We start from the raw sequence: 23350 nt of genomic DNA, 5'->3' as shown, positions 1-23350 counted from the left end.
CTGAGTATAGGATTAATTATTTGGTGTTCCTATGGGCTAATGCCGCAACTCATTGATGAGCAGCGGTGATAAAATCCTGAGGGTATATGATTCATTTTTTTGGCGTTCTTGTCGACTAATGCCGCAATCTCATTTGTGAGCAGCGATGATAACACGCTCGGGGCTCACCGTGTGCACCCTGCGTTTCTAAACTTATCATTGGCTACAGATAACAATAAATAACTTAGCCGTGGTGCCGAATTTTTGGCGTCCCCTAAAGAAGGCCAAGGCGAAACACGGATTGGTACCCGACTACTGCATTGACATTCGGTTGGAACTCGAGTTCCCAGTGATTGAAGACGAGTCTCAGCCGAGCGCTGACGCAGCTCTCGTGTCCAATACTTGCTCAGAGTATGTGAGCAAGCAATGGCGGACAGGCCGCAGGCGTTGGTGCGGACTTTTGAAGAGGGTCTATTGGTGTCACCTAAAGAAAGAGCGCAGCAGACACAATAGGTGGCGGCGGGGCCAATCAGTTCGCGTCTAAAGTGCAACATCACTGATTTCGTCATCTTTCAGTCCGTCGACGATTATATGCTGAAACAATCAAGCGCTGTGAAAGCGCAGCGACCTTAAGCTTTGTTTTTTTCTTTATTTGTTTCGCGGGTTTGCCGCGTAGGGGGCAGAGATAATGGCGTGGTGCCTGACAAAGCCTCTGCCCCCTAAAGTCCCGCAGCTCAAAGTAGTTACATAATAACAGATTCTACAAAACATTATACAGTTAAAATAAAACAAGAGAAACAAGTCAAAGAAACAAGAAGAATAGACACTATATTCATTTGCTAAAAAAACTCTATAAACGAGTTGGTCGTAAGAAACCAAAAACAGTAACAACAAAAAAAATAGAATGCAATCTTCTGTTCCTCCGACATATCAGCATCACAAGAAAGTTCACATGAAGGAATACAATGAAAACAAATCTTTGAAATTAGCTATACCTTTAGTGATTGTATTCTTGGTGAAATACACTATCCAAATGAGAATGCGAATTCACTGCCAACCAGAAAATTTCTACGATCCCTTTTAAAACCAGGTAACGTGTTGTTAAAGTTAATGTTGAAGTCCATTCTATTTAGAGTTTTAGTTGTTTGAAAAATGAAAGTTTGTTGACCATAGTTGGTCCTGACGGCCGGCATCCTTCGCTTCGGATTTCTAATCGGATATGCACTAAGGCTGTTCGCTGGTGTGCTGTAAAGTCTATTTTTAGGTATTCATAGTAAAAGTTTGAAGTAATATATTTGATCTGCCTTAAGAATATTATATTTGATGAAGAGTGGTTGTGTTCTTAAATTTCTGGGCATCCCCTTTATAATTTTCACACATTCGTAAGATTTTCTTTTGCAAAAGGATAATTTTATTAAAAATCGCCGCCGTCGTCGTTCCCCAGACCAGAATACCATAACAAATTTTGGACTAGAATAAGGAATAATACAATGTGTGTTTTAACCAGGTCGGTATCAAATTTTGTATTCTATAAATGCACCCTGTTACCCGGGATAAACCAGCCTTTAGTTTGTTTACATGGCATTTCCATGATAGATCCTCAGCAAACCAGACGCCCAAAAATATTTGTTCTGCTACCTGCTCCAATGTTGTGCCCTCGTATATTACGTTAATGGAACTATGGTCTTGCTTATTTGCTGGTTTAGAAATGATATACTTAGTTTTTTTGTGTGTTTAATTGTAGACGATTTATTTGCAACCATATTGATAATTTCGAAAGATATTCATTAGCCAACTTCTCGACGCACTTTTTCGTCGCACCAGCAAAGAATATATTTGTGTCGTCTGCATACATTATTAGTTAAGGGGACCTGGTATTGCCGTAATGTCATTAATGTACACGAGGAATAATAGAGGGCCTAAAATGGAGCCTTGAGAAACACTATATCGTATTTTCAATTTATTAGATGAATGGTCATTTATTGATACATATTGATAACGATCTGAAAGATACATTTTTATTAGTCATAGCGCAACTCCTCGTACACCGTAGATTTCCAGTTTTTTCAATAGAATATTGTGCTGCACAGTATCAGACGCTTTTTGTAAGTCCAAAAAAACTCCAAGAGTCAAAAATTTGTTTTCAATATTTTCAACAATTTTATCCTTTATATCAATTAGTGCTTGTTCCGCAGACCTATTTTTCTGAAAACCGTATTGAGCCTGCGTTATTGTTTGGTGCTTCTGAAAAAAACTCGTTAGCCTGTCATTGATAATGCGCTCAAAAATCTTTGAAAATACTGGAAGAACCGAGATCGGCCTATAATTATTAATATTTGCCGCTCCTCCTCCCTTATACACAGGGGTTACTTTGGCTATTTTTAATTCTTCGGGAAAACCACCAGACTCTAGCATCATATTTATCATATGGGACAAAATGGGACTTAAAATGCCCGCGGTCTGCTTCATAGGTAAAGATTTTATTTTATGATCTCCAGCGGCAACTTCATTTTTTAAGTTTCTAATTATTCGTTGCACTTCATTTGACGTAGTTGGAATCAGCATGATAGACTGCATCTGATTCATTGCGGACACACTGTTATCTGCGCTGACACTATTTTCCGTGTACGTGCCTACGTCAATAAAATGCCGATTCATTTCGTCTGCTAGTTCTTTTCCAGATACATTTCTATTGTCCATTAAGATTTCCTTCAAGCTATGTCCTGTTGACGTTCTATTGGTTAAATCATTTACGGTGTCCCATACCTTTCTACTATCATTGTGATGATGCAGAAACTTATTTTGATAATAATCGCACTTCGCGCTTTTCAGATCGGTGTTCAGTTTGTTTCGAAACCTTTTGAATTCAGTTAAAAGAGAGGGATCCCGACTTATGATGAAAGCATGATACTTGCGGTTTTTTTCTTTTATTCTTTTATACAGGTCACCAGATACCCACGGTTTTCTTATTATCTTCCTTCTTTTTATCTCTCTCAGGGGAAATGCAGCATCATAATTCTGTCTAAATTTAGTCTCAAAGCTTTTATAGGCACGGTCCGTTTCACGTTCTTCGTAGATGTCATCCCAACTTTCTTGTTCTATAAGGCAGCGAAAAGTTTGTAGAGCCGTCATTTATGGGGCGGTGACAAAATGTTTGTTTTTCGTTGTTGTCCTCCCCGGTTAAATAAGGCCCAAAGCAGAAGATGGGAAAATGGTCACTAAGATCGTATAATATAGCCCCAGCTGTAATATGACCACTATCTAGGTTTGTAATGCAGACGTCAAGAGATGTAGCAGTGTCTGTAGTCACCCTGGTTGGCAGTGTTATCACATTGTCACAGGCATACTAATGGATGATGTCGCGTAATTCTATCGCATGACGGTCACCTGAAAGCGTGTCTATGTTCACATCTCTGAGAATAATGAATGACACAGATAACGACCCGAGGATGCATAGTGCGTTTTCAAGAAATTGCATGAATTCAAACATATTGCCGGAGGGTGGTCTGTACAAGGCAGCAACTACAGTATTAGACGTTCTTATGAATAAGCTTTCGACATTTTCATCCATTCTTGTTAGGTCATTCATAACTTGAGACTTTAGGTTATTTTTGAGATAAATGGCTATGCCACCGCCCCTTTTTTCATCTCTGCTCAGATGTTCGCATTTATAACCCTGCAGGTACGGTGGTGTATCTTCTTTAGATAACCAGGTTTCAGTTAGTACTATGGCTTCAAATTTTGCACTCAATGAGTGTAAAAATATTTCTAGGTCATCTACCTTATTTTTTATGCTTTTTGTATTTAAGTGTATGTATTTAAACTGTCTTTCACCTTTTCCATATTTTTTATTAAATGCCTGACAATCGTAATAGTTACAATCAGGTTTAGTGTCTTCCATTAGAATGGCTTTCGGTGTATCCCGTGAGTGTAGTGATCTTATTCAGTTTGTTATTTTTTCAACGTCAGCCAGGTTAGCAATTCTTAGAACATTTGCTTGCTCATCCTTTCTCGCGAAGATTTTCCCGCCCGAGGACCACACAAACTTCCAGCCAACTGTTTTTTTTCTTGGCTACAGCGGCACCCAAAAGTTTTTTTGTTTGAACTCGTCAGATGTTCGTTGACGTAAACGGGACTACTGTCCCCACCATAGTCAAGATTTTCAGTTGTCATTCTCTGCTTTTTGGCTTTTCGAAGAATCCCTTCGTTTCACAGCCCTTCGTTTCACAACAAGTCCGGCCGCAGTCGATCGTGCAATGCGATGGAGTCCATCACATCGTCTTTGTACGTTGACAGTCCGTTTACTTGCACCAACTAAACCAATCACGCACAGCGGATGAGCGGCGGCCGTGCATCTATTTTTTCTCTGCGTGATTGGTTTAACCGCGAAAACTGGCGACTAACAGTCACGCGGCTTGCCACTAGTCACGTGGTGCGGGAGCTTCCTATGGGCTCTAAAGGCGACTTATTATTCTACGTGCTATGTGCTACAAAAAAAAAAGATTAAAAATTGGCATCAGAAAGCAGCATTTAGACAAGTCAATCAAGCAGCGCCAAAATTACATCGTCACGTCGCTCATCGTCTTTGTGCGTTTGCTGTCGTTGACTAAAGCCACCACGCACAGTAAATGCGCCGCGAAAGGGGGCGGAAGCGCAGAATATGTTGAGTGTCACTCGCCAGACACTACGCACGACGTGCGCAGCACACTCTATATATTCGCTTTTACCACTGCCTTTGCACCGACGGTGCGGGAGAGCGACGCATTGTTTGCTGTTAACTTACTCGCGCGTTTCGTCACTCCTTTGTTGTCTCTTTGCTAGATGTTCACTTTCTTTCTTGCTTCGTGTATCCTCATTGAACTGCAACAACCGAAGCCAATGAAAGCGTTCGGCTATAGTCAGCGTGCGAGACAAAACTTTATTTTAAAGGGGTCATGAAACAATATCGGGTTGGAATGCGCATGACTTTGCAGAGGCGTACTGGTCGTAGTTTGGCCCAAGTATACTCGCACATGCCGAAACTGATTCAGTAGCTTGTTGGTCGCGGCGAAATTGCGAGGATAAAAGGGGAATATTTCTTCCAATCTTGCCTTCGCAAAGTTTGGTGATGTAATTGTGGGATCCAAACCACCTGCCTGACGACAGTCGACAGTGGTGTGTGGATTGGACACAACTGCGTGTGCACTTGTCTCTCCTCGTAACAATCAATGCACCGACGGACACTCGGGTAGTGGCTCGTGTCCAACCACTGCGGTGGTGAGAATAGCCGAACTACAACGATGCCTGGAGCTCTGTGCGCGTTTTCTACGTTGCCAGCCCCAGCACGTAACTATGATTAGCGTAGGATAGGCACCAGGCCCCGTGGGCGCTTGCTATGGCTCGGAGTGGAGGGGATAAACAATGTTATTTCTCGAATTGCTTTGGCGACTGCCATTGCAGAGAAAGAAAAACTAAGGTAAGTTTAGTCTGTTAATAGCGTTAGAAAGTGATTCTAAGTAGCAGTTACCGAAAGTGCAAAAATCATTTTATGGCTCATTTAAACGTAAACGCATAACAATAACAGCAAGAAACAATAGTATTGAAATATAAAAGATAACAGTGCAAAATATAATTATGTTTTTAGTAATCAATATAAATTCAAATATCGGCACGTTTCTATATTCCATATTAGGAAGCCCCGATCAATGCGTATATGATCTTGTAAATGTCGAAGAATTCCAACAGTTTTTGTTTTTTTGTAGAACTTTGTATTTTGTTGTTTTTCCTTTATTTTTTCGCCAAGCACTGCATTTTTACGCGGTCTAATCCTTGTGCATATCTGGTTCGTCAAAAAAGTTTCTAGCTGAAGGTAAATCGACTTCAATGTTTTAAATAAAGAGGGTGCAGAAAATACACGTTATAAGGTGTTAGTGGAAGAACCGCATAGGGCGCCCGTTATTAATTCTGCACATCGCAGGGTAGGGATCGGGTTGAATTGTTCTTTATTTTTTCCTGCTTTTTTCACCTTTTTACAGTTGTTGAGTGCGAGGCAGACACAGCTGGAGAGGTCAAAATATTTCTCCATGTTAGGGTATCCTCCGGAAATCAGCTCGAAAACAGATGTCCACTCGTTCTTTCGGCACGTGGAGGGGATGAATGCTCTTGATACCTAGAAGAAAACAAAGTCGTTATCCATCAACCAACTACAGTGGCTACAATGGGGGAGCCGGCGGATGTTTGGTTGGCGAAACGCTGTGAACGTATTTTTTTAAATTTCGTTGCTGGAAAAGTAAAGCACGGGCGGGAACATTTTTAGCTTGTTTTCTTCCTTCCCTATCCCACGTCCTCGACGGCACGCACTCAAAACAACAAGCTCAGAGTCTCCGTATATTATTTCATTATTTCTTTCTTTGTTTATTCTGCATGCCGAGGCCGGCAGGGCGATGGAGGAAGAAGGCATTCTTGCCCGACGAGTCCTCTTCGTCCATTAAAGTTCTACAGCACAAAAGTAAATACAACGATATGTATTATAATAAAAATACATAGATAACTTTAACAATCCATGAGACAACTTCTATATGCCCATATTTATATTCATTAATATCATTTAAAAATGGGAAAAATTGCTAAGAGAGCATAGCCGCTAACATACAAGTGAGAACAAAGACACGTATTGAAAGGCACTACCGAATTCGAAACAAATAAACACACCACTACGCATCCACAGACCGAAACCGGAATTTTTACGAGCGATAACACATCCTGGATTGCCCATTTATAAAATGTTATAACAGTGACATTTATAAAATGTCACTGTTATATGGGCATGAATAATCCGATACGTGAAGAGTAAAAATCAAGGCACATTAAATACGTACGTAATGCTGAGATTAATAAGAAAACGTTTTACATCTATTTTATATATGGGAAAAATAAGATGACAACGCTCGCCATCCGAAATATTAAAAATAGCGGTCGGTTGATACTCTAGTTTTTGTTTAGCATAATCAGTTCAAATTCTGGGCGTCTGCAATTTAGTTTGTTGAAGACAAACCCCCCTCCTCCTCTTTAAATGTATTGATTTTTTTTTTATGGAACTGATTCTTCTGTAGATGTGCCAGATTGAATGATATATTTGATTTCCTTTTAGCATGTTATGTATACACTCTAAAAAAACCGTGCGTTTACTTTCCCACACGACACTCGGAGAGCCAATCACCGCAGCTCAGCGAATGACAATGCTGAAACATATCATTAGACCAAAAACACAGTCTGAGTTGTGACATTAAGCATTGCAAACGTGACGTTTTGCATTTCATTGCCTAATGCCGCAACTCAGACTGTGCTTTTTGGTCTAAACATATGTTTCGGCATTGTCATTCGCTAAGCTGCCTCCGTAAGTTACGGTGATTTGCTCTCCGAGTGTTGCGCGGGAAAGTAGACGCACTGGTTTTTTTTAGAGTGACAGTGTAATGAGGTTCGCAGTGAAAATCTTGCACGTTCCCGTGGTAGTCCACGTACATATGAAGCACTTTATTTTGCAACACTAAGAGTTGATTATAATTCCCAATTGTCGTAGTACCCCATAACAAAATAATATATAAAAGATGGGAGTGCACAACGGAAGGATAAATTCACTTTTCCCCCCAGAGTGGTATTATATTTGTAATTTCATACATGCATCAAATTTCTCTTGATAGTTGTGTTTTCAGATGTGTAATTTGCGCGATCCACGTCAGTTTCATATTCTGGAACTAAACACCGAGGAATGTTTGTTGTGTTACCTGTTCTAAGGGGATATCGTTGAATTTAATCACAGTTATGTAACCGTCCCGTTTGCTCACTTTCCTTAATGTAACATATTTCATTTTTGATGGATTGTTTTGCAGTTTATTTATTTCTAACCACTTTGACAAATTTTCAAAATAAATATAGGCCATACGTTCGAGAAGTTCCTTGCGTATTTCACTGAAAAATATCATTCGTATCCTCTGCAAACATCACTTTGTCTTCAGTGACGCAATGTATGATTGTAGTTCGCTTGACGATACATTTTAACCATAACATCTTGATAGTGATTTTCTCGATAATTTTTATTAATTGAAATCGGCCTCATGTATACTATAGCGCTCGATTTTTTCCTATAAAATATCATGTTCTACTGTGTCGTATGCCTTTTTACGGTCTAAAAACATACCCAGCGTATTTAACTTATTTCCTACATTGTCTATAATTTTACCCCTGATATGAAAGTGCTTGCTCAGTACCCTATTTTTTTTTAAATCCAAACTGTGTTTTGTTATTATAACATGCTTTGAAAAATAGTTTTCTAGCCTGTTAACGATTGCACGCTCAAAGAGTTTGGACAAAATTGGTAAAAATGATATTGGCCTGTAGTTTTTCAGAATAGTCATGTCCCCGCATTCATGGATCGGACTTTGTCTCGCAGTTATAGTGAAAATAGCGTATTAGGAAATTCACGAGTGAAAGATAGCGTTCTCTTGAAGGGACGGCAATCGGACGGCACCAGTGATTATTGACACACAAAAGTGTTTTTTTTTTTGTAACTATGATAAGCAAAACAAACATCAACGCTGAAGACAATGAGTGATGAATGTTATTCATACTTTACAAAATAAGAATACACATGCAAAGTGTATGAATAACGAGTCAACAGTGCAACACTGGAAAAAAACTACCGTATAACAGCGAGACATACAGCGACAATTGCAATACGATGGATGGCATTAAAAAAATTAGCGTCCATGAAAGGCGCTTGCACATATGACCATGTGACTAATACAGCAACAACAGAAGAACAATCTGGCCCAGCGGCTTCTAAATTTAGTGACCGAATACAAATGTCCGTCAACAAAGAAAATACAGTCGCAATACTTCTTAAGTATGCCGTATTATACCATGACCGCAACGGAAGAATGATTAGAAACCCGCACGAGACAACAAGCCGCGGAACCAACTGAACCCACACAACGAGGCCAGAGACACAGACCGAGCAGCCGAAGTGTCCGCCCTCCGTCGAGTCGACGATCCTGAAGCCAACCGTCACGCAGCAGCCATAGCCACAGCCGTGGAAGTCGTTTTTGAAAGTTTTCAAAGTTCGTAATAATTTAGAAGTTTACTCTATACAACGAAGTTATTTATTAATATTATATATCTGACAAATGTTCAGAATAAGTGGCACTGTTGCGCCTACTAACGGCCTGTACAGTCCCTAACTCCTGGGCCGCGAAACGGCTTGAGTGGCCACTCTTTACGTAGTACTATATTTTTCTATGGTTTCGCCCCAGCGCTCGATCCTGCTATTTGGCCGACATCGACGCCTACGACGATAACGTTCTTCTATATTATTTTGGGCGCAAGTTCGTCGCGTTAAATATTTATTTTCTTCAGTTATTCACTGCCTCATCATTTGTCATTCGTGACAATAGGTTATATGCTTTACAGAAATATGCAAAATATGACCCGGATCATCACTGTATTAGCCGATATGGAAATCAGACTTAGGTCGTAATTCAATTACAGTAATTTAATAACTGTAATTTAATTAGTTCTGGCAACTTGTAATTGAAATTAATTACTTTCAAATAAAAGAAATGCTGATTGTAGTTTAATTACTTCCTAGCGTCAGTAATTGCAAAATTTCAGGCACAACTACAATTACTTTGCGAGATTTCGTGGCGCCGGCGCAACCTCTCCGAAAGCCTCAGTGCTCCCACAAGCGCGCCTAGCGCTCGGTAATTCACTCGCACACGTGGACAAGTACGCAGGCAGATGCACAACAAAAATAGCATCGCGTTGTTTGTTGCTGTGTTGCTTCCACAGCGGGCTGAGAGGCAATCCTCCTTGGAGCCTATCTCAACGGCGACGTGTAGCGCTGTCTGCGATGCGAGCAGAAAACAATAGCGTAAATATATTGAGAAAAGGAACCGAGCTTCAGCTTTCAGCCGAGGTTGGGGATTGTAAATGTCTACAAAGCTTTTTGTTTTTTTTTTTCTTGCCAGTTTTTTGCATTTTTTTTTTCAGCACTGCCGCATATTTGTATCTTTGTATTGTTTTCAAGTTTATCTCCTGTTGGTTTAACTTTGGACATTATTTGCCTAAACATTTTGGAGACTGAGCTCGATTGCACCAGTAAATATTGTCACCTATAATTCGGGGGCCCCCGATTCGGTTCTTATATATTTCTAAGCCATTATAACTTCAATGCAATTTAAACAATTTATAGTAACATGACGTTTGTATGTGAATGTGGCCACATTAGCGCGTGTGGATTGTAGTTCTATATTAATATTATTATTGAAATATTCAGATATGACTTATTGTTGCATTTTTCTTTTCCTGGCTAACAAAAATGTGTCAAACCAATTATTCCTTTAACGATCTGGCGTCTACGAGTATAGGAATTTATTTTTATTTATTGAAAATAGAACTTAGGACTTCATTGCTCGAAAGTGTCATGTTCTATCATTAATTTAACTAAATTTATCAAAGGAAAGTACAACACGTGATATTTATGCAGCCATGCTTAGAATATTGGGGCAAGGAATGAACAAATGCGTTGCATTTTTTTACAACTCGCCTAAAATTAATTGGCTCAACTTCTCAGGTCCAGTCGCTCTCAGAAATAAGTAATTGCGAAGTAATTGGATTACTTTTTCTAAGTAATTTGTAGTTGCAATTAATTACTTTTCGCGTTAGAGTAATTGTAATTGTAGTTAAACTACTTTTCGAACAAAGTAATTGTAATTAAATTACATTTTGGAAGCAACTCGCCCATGTAAAATGGAAACAACCAACAATGTCATTGTGGTTATCAAGTTCTATTTGCATTCCATTGCGTACGTACGGATACTTAGAAAGCGTAATCTGGTTTGTTTGGCGTTACACAACGTTGAACATCAAGATGCCGACTTTCCAGATACTACTTCCGTGAACTTGTTTTAGACCTTCCTCGCACCAGTATAAAACCAAGCTAGGGACGGAATGACTTTCTATACTCTACGACAGAGCAGCACCGCTGTACAGCTTTTGTCGGTTGTAGAAGAATGTCTCCTTGAAGCCGACGTCGTGCGGCAAAGCCCCTCGAACGAAGACAAGCTAGCTCGATTTGAGTGAAGGTTTGATGTCATTTTTCTCTTAAAGAGGTAATATTTTACTCAATGTTTTGCCATCGCAAGTTACTTCAAATCTCTGTAAACGATCAAGGAGAGTATAAAGAAAATATAATGTGCTGTTTTTTTTTTAATTATTGACCTGCACTTTTGTCACATTTGAAGAAATCAGCTGGGTTTCTGCATTAATAACAAAACTACAATAATGGCAAAGTATATTTTTTACACTCGCAAAATGTATTTGACGATAATCATTTTTATATATTTGCGTGCTTTTAGGTAAAGTAGTTTGGTGATAAATCATTTTTGAATGTGTCTCTAAAATCAGTTTAGTTGACGCGATTAGCTACTTTCTTGTCCAGAAGTCATTTATTGTAATTTTTTTTATATTCCGTCTATATGTCACAAGCCTTTCATAAAATAGGAAGAAAAAATTATTACTGCGTGCATACTTCAGTGTGAAACCGATGGCTATGCACAAAGTACCATAACCAAACGTTGGCAGTCTCCATACCTCGAGCTTCGAAATTTTATATACCCGGAAGAAAATTAGCATCGGCGTTCGCATATAGCTGAATGTTCTTCCCAAAAACGTGATCTTAACATGTATATTTTACTTAACTATAAAGAAATTAAGAACCGGACCATAGTGCCATGATCTTAAGTGGAAACATATTGTGTCGGCAGCGGACGGACTTAAAGCGAAACGGAGTGTATAGCATGTCTGCGTCGAACCTTCGATTGGACTCTGGCCTACGGTCAAACGGAGCTTGGTATTCCATTGCCTGTGCAATGCTCCCGTACGGGTACGCTTTACATATGTTTCTTCATTAATTTTTCTCCGAGCTTCAATATGGCCGTTATTTGATACCGGCATCCGCCGACCGGAACGTTCGATTGTCTCAATACCGCCGTCTAAGTGGACTCTATGGAAATCTGTACTTTTGGAACACTAACACCCGTTGGCTTTGTGTAACATCGTGGAGCGCGGTGTCTTTTACTCGTAAAATTTGTAATACACTCATTTTACTATGAGTATACGCAGACTCTGAGCTTGTATATTTGAGTGCGTAACGGTCAAGGACTTGGGATAGGGGGAAAAGAAAATGAGCAAAAATTGTTCCCACCCGTGCTGCACTTTTCCAGCAACGGAATTAAAAAAATACATTCACAGTGTTTCGCCAACCAAACATCTGCCGGCTGCGGATGGTTGACCGGTAACGACTCTGTCTTATTCTAGGTATCAAGAAGCATTCGCCCCCTTCCACTTGTTGAAAGAACGAGTGAAAATCTGTTTTCGAGCCGATTTTCGCAGTATACTCTTGCAGGGAGCAATGTTTTGACCTCTCCAGATTTGTTCTCCTCACACTCAACAACTGTGAATGGAGGCAGAATAAAAAAATTCAAGCCGTGCTGCATTGACGGAGTCCTACCGCGCGGGGTGCCCTATGCGGTCCTTCCACTGAGACTTTCTACCGTGTATTTTTTTCACCCACTCTATTTGAAAAGTTCAAGTCGATTTACCTTCAGTTAGAAGCTTTTTTTTACGAACCAGGTATGCGAAAAGAATTGATCGCGCAAAAATTCACAGCTTGACGCAATAAAACAAAGTTATGTTTAAAACGTTGTTGAAATTTTTAGAGAAGGAAATGTCATACACGGTATGGAGCGGGACGTTCAAATATGGGATATCATAGCATGCAAATATTTGAGTTTATATTGATAAGTTAAAACATATTTTTTTCCGTTATCTTTTCTCTTACGCTACTATTGGGTGTTTTCAAAGTTCGGCGGATCATGTACCGCGACTTTTTTAATGTTTATGACAAAAATATATCTTGTTGCCTACATCCCCATCAGAACAAAACAGAAATCTGTTTTACGAAAAAAAGAAAGTAGTCCTTGCGGAAAAAAAAAAAAAAAATTAAAAGCACATTCTCAGTGCTAAGCGCTTTCTGCGAATTGCGTGAAGTTAGCCATTTGGGTCACCTCTCCCAAAAAAACTGTTATGGCTGTTGGTACAAAGATATTTACTGAAAAACTGCGTATAAGGAGGATTAACTCGAAACAGTTATCATTAAGTACCGACGTTGTTAATTTCTAGAAAAAAAATCGCAAGCATGGGACATTGCGCAAGAAGACTTGCATTTATTTTTCCTCCGCATCTAAAAATATTTGAACATTCTAACTTTGCCAGCGTATTGTCCTGTTTCTTGATAATATTTGCGATAAAGAACGTTGTCATGGGAAACGAAATCAATTTATGAGAAACGCTCAAACGGGGACGTTTTAATATTTACGAGTTATACAGAAACTCATTATTAAAAAAGAAGGCCTTCGTCGATTGTTTTAGACTTTCTCACATTAATGCCAATGATTAGTACTAACAAAATCCTTTACAAACATGTTGCATTAGTTTTGTAAATTCAAGATCATAAAGCTAGAAATATGACCAAATTGACGCTACCACAGCACCGTGAAAGGGGCGTGTAGATACCCATAGATGACGAATTCATTAATTTTACAGTCCAAAAATGCTCGAAGGTGGTCAAAAAGAAACAAATTGACAGCACAGAGGCGGACGGTGGTTTTGAATTGAGAATTCTCAGTGAGTTTTTCTAGAAGACTCGAAGAAAATCTTTCTGTCCGGGGCGATCGAGAGTCTCTCTGCCGCATGCTTCGCAGAGCCTTTTCTCAATCGCCGGTGTGTAGGGTACCTCTGTGTACGCCACATAAAGGAAGCGACCGGGGCGGCTCCGCTTAACATATTGTAACGAAGAAATTAAGGACTTCTCTTCTTCGTTGATGAAACGATTACTAATGTTAACAAACAACTGTTTATTTAAGTGATCAGATATAAAATCTTTGCAACGGATATGATCAATCCTTCACTAAATGTTGGGGGGAATAATCCTAACCTAAGGAAACCTTCCCTGCCGTCCTCCCTGACCACACACCCTCAGCGGGGGCCCCGACCACAGCCAAACTCGACAAACCCAGTTCCACACAAAGGCGGGCGAGCCGAACTCCTCCACAGCCGTAAGGGGGACCAAGTTTGCGAGCTGGCGGGCGGTCGGCTCCACAGCCGAAGGGGGGTCGGACGTGCAGGTTGGTTTTCCAGAGGCAGGGAGATGTCCAAGGCTTGGTATCCGGGGGCCAAGTGCCTTACGGTCCCTCGGTGGCCGCTTATATTGGGTTCAGCAGCATTCTGGGGTCCTCCAGTCCACCAATGAGAAAGTTTTGGAAGGACCAATCAAGAGAGATTTTCTTAGCACCAATCAAAAGCTCGGAACCTAAAGCAAATACGAACATTCCAAAAACAAGCGTATATACGAGACAGAACACATTCCAAACGAAGCTCACAAGAGCAGCCATAAACAACAGAAAGCACCTTCGTACGTAGACAGAGAAGTTACACATGCACAGCGCAAAACCACCTCCGAAGTAGATATCCCAAATGCAAATATACACAAGACAAAACGTTTCCAACGCGGGGTTCTGTAAACTAAGTGTAGCGTTACAGCGTTCACGTTCTCCCCCATTTGGGGTCCCCCGACCCCGGTGGAATCCAACAGCCGCCCCGTGTAGACGAAAAGAACTCTCGAAAAAGGCAAAAACATAAAGTGAAGCTAGACGAAATACTCGCGCGAGCAACACTTCGTGACAATATGTTTATCTCAGACGTGGAGGCACCTTAGCGCGCTCCCCCTGGCTCTCCGGCGCGCGTTGGTGGAAACAGCTGGGCGAGCCAGCCGAGCCCGAGGGCAGATTTCTTCCCTCCGTGCGGAGTCGCTTCCGGACGGATAATAAACTAAGAACCGCTTCACACCAAGGAGTTGGACTGCGTTTTTGAAAAGGTACCCACAGGCCGTAAAACGCGAAAGGAAGATAAATACTGAAGGGTACTCGGAGTGAAAATTGTTTTTATAGTTCTTTGTTACCAGATTTTTATGAGGTTCGTTGTAGCCGCTTTGCACTATACACTGCTCACAGACGCTAATGAAAGCGAGTGTTATTTCCAAAGTGGCTTCTTTGTAGACGCTCCCGCTCTTGATACCAGGAATTCGTGCTGCAGTGGGCTGACGAGTGTGCCCTGCCAGAAGTGCCAGGATTGAATTCCAGGCACAGGATGGACGGAATCCCAGTCTCTCGATTTCATTTTCCTGAACATCTGCACGTCAGGCCTTGGCTTCTGAATTAGTGCAACATTCGGGGATTTTCTCTTGAGGGCATTTATCATATCTGACGCACACTTAATAGCTGATGTGGCAGGCCCCGGAGATTAAAAAGTGTTGCATAGTGTTAGACCAGGCCTCCGATCCCATTGAAAGCGTTCTTGCCATGCCCAGTCGCTGAAAATAGCCATTTGACCTACAGGTACTTGGTTTTTGTAGGCACATGGAATTGATACCGGTTCTTAAAATGACTTGCCGCTCCGTCACTGACGTGCGTCATATGCGCGTACGGCGGAGCAACGTCCTCAAGCCACTCGTGAATTTTCGCAACGGCGTAGCATCCATGGGCGCAATCGTGGCTGGTGTCATCACTGATGAGGGCGCAGCTACGCATTACTTTTCTAGTTGTCACCACGCATGTGAAGATCGAAACTTGAGTCTTTTGCCAGTCATGTAACTGTACTCCTTCAAGCAGTCCGCCTGTCCAGTTTTCTGCGAAGTCAAAATGAAGCAGGGCATTACCTTTTTCTACAAATTGTTTTGGTATGCTTGGGAGAAGAGCGTGTTGGTTTAAGTCATGGATGAAGAAATAATAAAACAATTAAAACAGGGACAACACAACCACATCTTTCAACTAGCAACAGAAGAGTAAACTTTCAACAGCGAGCAGCCGACTATACCCAGTAGGAGTAGGGGAGAGAAGGGGGAGAGAAGGAAAGATAAGAAACGCGAAGTGCAAGTCAGGGTGGTAGGGTTATCTCGGATTTTAAAAATGCAACCTCAGTTTTCGTCAGCAGGAGGGAAGGGTTTGACGCGTTGTTTTTTGGTGTGATCAGCAAAAAACAACGTGTCAAATCCTTCCCTCCTGCTGACGAAAACTGAGGTTGAATTTTTAAAATCCGAGATAACCCTACCACCCTGACTTGCACTTCGCTTTTCTTATCCTTCTTTCCCCCTTCTCTCCCCTACTCCTACTGGGTTTAGTCGGCTGCTCGCTGTTGAAAGTTTACTCGTCTGTTGCTAGTTGAAAGATGTGGTTGTGTTGTCTCTGTTTTAATTGTTTTATTCTTTCTTCATCCATGAAATTTTTTTGCTTCACTTATCGTTTTGATTTGCTCGTTTCGAAGATATTCATGCTGCACCCATGTTCCCAAGCACTCTCGAAGGTGTTCCACAAACGTAACAGGACTCCCTTCTTTTCTTATCAGCTCTCCCTTCTCCCAGGCTGCGTACAACACTTCATTATCATCTGGGACTCTCAGGCCAGGCGCAGTAAGAGTTTCAGCTGTTGGGCATGAGCTGCACTGGTTGAGGAAACGCTTAGTAGATTGAAGGTCGCGTATAGACAGTTCACGAATATCTTCAGCGCTTCTTATTATTCCAGTGGCTTTTTCTAAGGCACAAACACTTAGCTTGATGTTAGCGCAGTACCTGCACACACAAACGTCATGGCAAGATGTATACTCCATCCACTTAGTCCTCAATGAGTAGAACTTGGTAAGCCCAATGGCCGTGTCAGGGTGAGCCGCCTTAAACAACCGGCAATTTTTAAGAATATATACCAAATCATAAAACGCTTTGACACATATTTTTTTTTTTGCCCTTTGAAATGATGCCAATAACGACACTCTTCTTCGGGCTTTGTTGGGAGCAGTTTAGTTCATCTTTAGTGTAGTAATACAGTGCCGCCTGAACGTCCTCTCGGCTCAGCCTCATTCTTGAGGCTGAGCCAAGACATTTCAAGAATTGACCACACTCTCAGTGTTTCTTGTTTCGTCATTGTTTTCTGGATCATATGGCAAGTTGACGAAGGAATAATCTTTTGTATCAGTTCGTAGGAGAAATTTCTCGGGAGCAAGGTGAGGACACGGCATCGATCGTTCTTGGTACGAATCGGAAGAATCGGGTTGCTGAACAATTCCATGTCCGATGTTGCAGCTTTGTACCGAGGCTCCAGGCTCCTCTATGACTCCATATGCTGCAGTGGGGCTGGATGACATTTTCTTAACGAGAACGCTCTTGATATCCCTTTTCTTCCGCCTTGCGTAAGGACTCTGACAATGCGATTTGAACTCAGTCCGTGATTTCAGAGGCGATATCTCTGTTGACTGAATTAATCTGTTGAGATCCTGAACGGCTACAATTCCGGAGGAACAAAACATTTGACAGGCTCAGATGTCTTTGGAGATTCTTGGACGAGTTGCTTGAAGCGGCTAAAACAGTTCTGACACAAAACGTCGGCATCTCGGATGGAGTGAGCTGCTTCTGGCATATGCATCTTTAACAAAGCGATGTCCAAATCCTTCACACCGCGAAAGTTTCTTTGATATTCGATTTTCTTTCTTGTGCCTGTTGCCATGGTCAGCGCAGAACACTCGCTGTAAGCTGTACGATTCAGCCATCGAAACGCGGGGAGCCCCCGCTAGCCGTATGCAGTACTCACGGACGATGCTCACGAAACGTCCGCCAGATGATCCACGAGATAGGCAAGTGGAAGTGAACGTTATCTCTGGGGTTCGATATCACTGCTATCACTTTCAAACAACCGGTACGCTCTTCTCCAGTGATTGTCTTCTCTTCTTATTTCACGGTCAACCCGGCGAAGGGACGGATTTACGGGTAAGTTTTTTTTTGGGGGGAGGGGGGGGGGGGGGGGGGGGGCGGTAGGTACTCGGGGGCGGAGGAGGAGGGGGGGGGGGGGCTGAGATATGCCGTCACAGTTGAAGCGTTGCTGATATCTATTCGTTGACTCATGCCACCAAACACTAAACTTTTGGCTGGTGTATACAAATGATTTTATTACAACAAAGTTGTCTTGCAAAGCGTTAGGCGGTCGCCCTCCCCCCCCCCCCCCCCCCCCCCCCAAATCCGCCCCTGACCCGGCGGCGGCTCCAATGCTGTAAAGAGGCGCGCCGGTTTTCAAAACACCATGTCATGTTATCGTCAGGCAAAAGGCTGAGGTAAACATCTGTTAATTGGAGCCGCCTTCCTATTCGTGGCGTACACAGAGGCCATGCACGCCGACTATTCAAAACAGGCACTGCGAAGCATGCGACTTGAGAGTGCCTCTCGATCGCTCCAGAAAGCGCGCTTTTCCTGCGACTCTTATACAAAAACGCACTATGAATTCTCAATTTAAATAACCGTCCGCCTCTGTGCCATCAATTTGTTTCTTTTTGACCACCCTCGAGCATTTTTAGACTTTGTAAAATTAATAAATTTGTCATGTATGGGTCTCTACACGCCCCATTCACGGTGCTAAGGTAGCCACAATTTAGTCCTATTTCTAGCTTTTTAAGTTCAAATACACAAAAATAATGCGACATGTTTTTTGCCGATTCTTTTAGTACTTATCATTGGCATTAATCTAGGAGAGGTTAAAAATTGAAGGTGGCCTTTTTTAATCGAGTTTCAAAATAACTCCCAATTATTAAAATGACCCCATTTGAGCGTTTATCATAAATTTCTTCCGCCACCAACGACAATATTTAGCGCCAATATTAACAAGATACAGGACAACACGTTGGTAAAGTTTGAAAGCACTGCTATCTATAGATGCGGAGAAAAATTACTTTAAGTATTCTTGCGGAATATGCCGTGTTTGCGATTTTTCTTTGGAAATTAACATAGTCGGTATTCAGTTATAAATGTTTTGAGTCAATCCAATTGTTATACGTAGCTTGCGAGTAAATATTTGTAGACCCGTAGCTATGACAGTGTTTTGGGGAGAGGTACCCCGAAATGCCGCCTTCGCACAAATAAAGTCTACAAAATATTTTTTTTTTAACAGATTAAAATTGGTAACCGGACATGGTCGGCCGAACTTATCTGAAAGCACCCTACTGTTTCTCGCTGCTATTGTTACGTGTACAGGCTGAACATAAAGTATTTTCTCGCATACTGGTTATTGCGGAACGGTTTCATGGGCTTCGGCTGCTGGAGTTCAACGAGAATGAACGAAGGAAGAAAGTGAACATATGGCACCAAGACAACGAAGAAATGATGACCCTTTCCACATTGTCAGGAAAGAGGCAAAAAAAAAATGCATTGAGTGTGTGGCATATGTCGTGCGTATAGAGTCTGGCAGGCAGCACTCGATAAATTCTGTTCTACATTTCGCGGCGCATCTACACTGCGTGATTGGTTTAGGGTAGGGATAAAGAACGCACAAAGGTGATGAGCGCCGTCACGATGTAAATTTGGCCCTGCTTCATTGACTTTACCGGCACGTAGCATCAGCTGCAATCGCTTTTAAAGTGAAATGGAATGCAGATCAAAATCTCACGTATTTTTTTATTAAGCATCATCAGTATGCCACTTTTTTTTAAATTTTATTTATGTTTACTTCACAATACTGCAGAGCCCGGGGGCGGGGGGGGGGGGGGGGGTTTACGGAGGAGATGTACATGTTACATGTATAGCCTTTTTCACAACTTTAGAGCCCACCGCGCGCGTGGCCGGAGCTGGGCTCGCTCCCGTGCAGCGGCGCTGTTATCTTCGGCGGTCGCTGGTTGCGAGATTTTTGGGAGCGACGGTGAACTTCGCTCTCGCGTCGCGCTCGCTTTGATAACATAGTGGTGCAAAATGGCGAAAGCGAAGGAAACACAAATATAAAACTACAGCAGGGAAGTATCGCGATAGAGATGTATCGCGAGAGTATCTTAGAGATACAATCGATTATCTGCATCTCTGTATAGACATACATTTGAAAAATGGATTATTATCTCAATAGTGAGACATTTGGAATGTGTCTCTTGTATCACGATACTTTGCCAGGCTTAGGCATTTCTTTACATTGGTTGCCTTTTTTTACGATACATTTAAAGATAAAACATGTTTGGTGCAAGGTGCTTCAGAATTTGTAATATGAACCCGCCCTATATAACAGAACCCATCAAAGACACCAACATTTAAAAAAGCTTGTTTAAACAAGGGTACTTGCAAGAACTACAAACAAGCTCCTCTCACAAAGTGCTCCACTTTTTATAATTTAGTAGAGCGAACGCTGTAAAGGAGTTCAGAGTAGAGAAGGTACGGCTCTGTTGCCCGACCTGCCCACATTATGGGTGACTCCGAAGAATATCAGACGAAATTAAGTTTGAAGTGTGCCCTACGGCAAAACAAGGCTCATTTCGTACAGATGCCTTTTGTGAAGCAAGGCACGCGCTCTTTACCGTTCCGTAACTATATAGTCTCCAAAAGTAACGTTTTTTTTCTTCTTTTTTTTTCCTTTTTTTAGCGGCAACAATAATAAATAAAGAGTTTGAGACAAGGAGAAGTGCATAAAATGAGACAAAAAGAAGAGCACAAACATACATTACCATTTTTATTCGCCACAAACTACGCCCTCCCCATGTAGCACCCTTCGGGAACAAATGTATTTCTATAAGTATCTACTCCACTCCGGAATATGTTTTCGGTCGTTTTCGCAGAAGTATATCAAGGATATCCCGTTGCATAAAAGAGAAATGTATCTCAGTATCTGTATTTTGGGCCTTAAAACACATGTACCTCAACCTGAAAAAAAAGAAAACTCAAACCAAAAGCTCAGAAACAAACAGTTCCCAACGTTTCGGGGCCGACTTTAGTCCTTCTTTAGGGGGTGACTAAAATGGATTGGGACAGCGAGAGCTTCGACCTCTTCTTCCTCTTCTACCGAGTTGATGTTTTGTTAACGTGACGCAGGCCATGGAGTACAGGAAGCCAACACAGACTGTATGCTACCTTCATTTTGACTCGGACCACCCAGTGAGTCACAAGGCGTCAGTCGTCTCTACTCCCTTGTCTAGAGCAACGACCATCTGCTCGTCGAAAAAGGATAGACGAAAAAAGAAGCAGACTATCCTTGCTGACCTCCAAAGAAACGGCTACACAAGGAGTTTTGTTCAACGCGTAACCCGTCGACAGTATTGCACGTACAGTATTGCACGTACAATAACCATGGATCGCCGGTTGACACACAGCTCCGCCCCATCGCGTGCATCAGCGTCCCCTGTGTAAAAGGGACGAGCGAGACACTTGCGCAAGTGCTCCGAAAAGAAGGGATCCAAGTGGCGCACGAGCCACTGTCAACATTAGGACGGCTGATGCTAAGGCCGAAGGATCGCCTTCTAAAAGAGAAAGCACAAGGCGTGGTCTATAAGATACCGTGTGCAAAGTGCCTCGTCTTCTGCATCCGTGAAACTAAATCTTTTTCCGAACGGATGCGCCAGCACCAGAACGATGTGCACAATTTTGATCACAAGCACAGCCCCATCGCGGGACATTGTGAGGTACTTGACCATCGGATCGACTTCGGGAACGCGCACTTGATAGACACGGAGCCACATATCTGAAAACGTCTATTCTTCGATTCGTGGCATATTCAGAACACACCGAAGAACATTGAGATGTCCCTCGGGGCCTTACCATCTACTTACGTTCATGGCTTCCGTCACGTTAACAAAACATCAACTCGGTAGAAGTCGAAACTCTCGCTGTCCCATTCGATTTTCAGTCACCCATGAAGAAGGAGTTAAGTCGACCCTGAAACGTTGGGAACTGTTTGTTGCTGAGCTTTTGCTTTGAGTTTTCTTTTTTTCGGATTGTATCCCCAAACCGGAAAGATTTCTGTCGAAGATGTCTACTTTAAAGACATGTATCTCAGTATTTGTATTCCCGAATACTTTTTGGAGTATCTCTGCCCAGCCCTCTCTAGGGATAGCATGACTTGCTATACACTACGATAGAGTAGCACCGCTGAACAGCCTTTGTCGGTTGTAAAGAATGTCTCCTTGGAGCCGACGTCGTGTGGAAAAGCCCCTATAACGAAGACAAGCTAGCTCAATTTAAGTGAAGGTTTGTTGTCATTTTTTCCTTAAAGAGGCCCCGCAATGACTTTTTTACTAATTTTTAATTTGCACCGAACCTGAGCGCACTGAACGTAGTAACTTAGTGAAACTTTTCTTTTCTTGAAACTCCCTTTATTTTAAAAGTTGTAGGCAGATTAATATTACAAAAACAAGCAAAAAATAACCTCCCTCATGACGTCCTTGGTTGCTTGAGAGTGGCCGTGAACTAGAGGAGAAGTAGTGAGCTCATCGAGCGCTCACGGCTGCCACACTCCGAGTCGACGGCGCGAGAGGGCGCCATTTTAGCGTGTTCTGGATAGGCTGTATGCAGCGCGCAGCCAGAGCGGCTCTCATTGCATTTGCTGCGGGATTAAATACTAATTCGGCATGACACTTCATTGGCCACAAACGACAGCAAACACGGGGTAAAGATCAGTTCAGAACGGGAGCATTTCGCGCTGCCATGCCGCCAAAGGGCTAAATCACCAGCCAAGCCTGCGCCGAAAGCCTTGGGAACGCTTGGAACCGGTCGGATCCTCGAGCCGGCATACGACCGCAGCGCCGCCGCGCACATCCGGGACCTTTCCGTGTCGGCGCCTGATCCCACTATTCCTTTCTAGTATGCGCCGCTTTTTCCACCACTTGGTGGCGGGTATGTCGACGGGTCATTTCTTGTTTCCGTACTTTATGAACTGCATTCGTATCTTTTTTTTTGTATAAAATACTGAACAAAAGCTACTTTTATAGATAATTGAAACGGTTCGCGCCAGTTATATTTTGTATTTCGACTAAAAAGGAGCTTTTAGCGGCTCTGACCATTAGTAAGCCCAGGACCAAAGACGTCACATTTTGCGCGCTTTCGGTACCGCGGGTCGCCCTCGTCGGTGGAGGAGGTTTCCGCGCCGTCCGGTTAAAATATGACGCACTGATATTTAGTTACTCTCTCCGTGCCCGCTGGCTTGCCCGAACCCCAAGAGACGTGGAAACCGCAAAAAAGGTGGACGCTTAAATATGATTGCAGGGCCCCTTTAAGGAGGTCATACGTTACTTAATGTTTTGCCATCACGAGTTAGTTCAAGTCACTGTAAACGATTAAGGAAAGTTTAAAATGAAATAAAATATGTTTTTTTAATACCGACGTGCAATTTTGTCACATTTAGAGAAATCAATTGCGTTTTTGCATTATTAACTGAAATACAATAATGGCTAAGCATATTTTTATAGATTCGTAAAATGCATTTAAAGATGATAATTT

General features: G+C 42.1%; 1 pseudogene; it reads right to left on the bottom strand.

Annotated features, from left to right (window-relative positions):
• Positions 1-1232: 1232 nt before the first annotated feature.
• LOC120848695 lies at positions 1233-7841 on the bottom strand (annotated as a pseudogene).
• Between the last annotated feature and the right edge of the window lie 15509 nt (positions 7842-23350).

Source organism: Ixodes scapularis, unplaced genomic scaffold, assembly GCF_016920785.2.
Source record: "Ixodes scapularis isolate PalLabHiFi unplaced genomic scaffold, ASM1692078v2 PGA_scaffold1__304_contigs__length_218370807, whole genome shotgun sequence".
NCBI classification, from domain to species: domain Eukaryota; kingdom Metazoa; phylum Arthropoda; class Arachnida; order Ixodida; family Ixodidae; genus Ixodes; species Ixodes scapularis.
The sequence above is the reverse complement of the archived record's forward strand: the minus strand, read 5'-3'. Positions and strand labels throughout refer to the sequence as shown.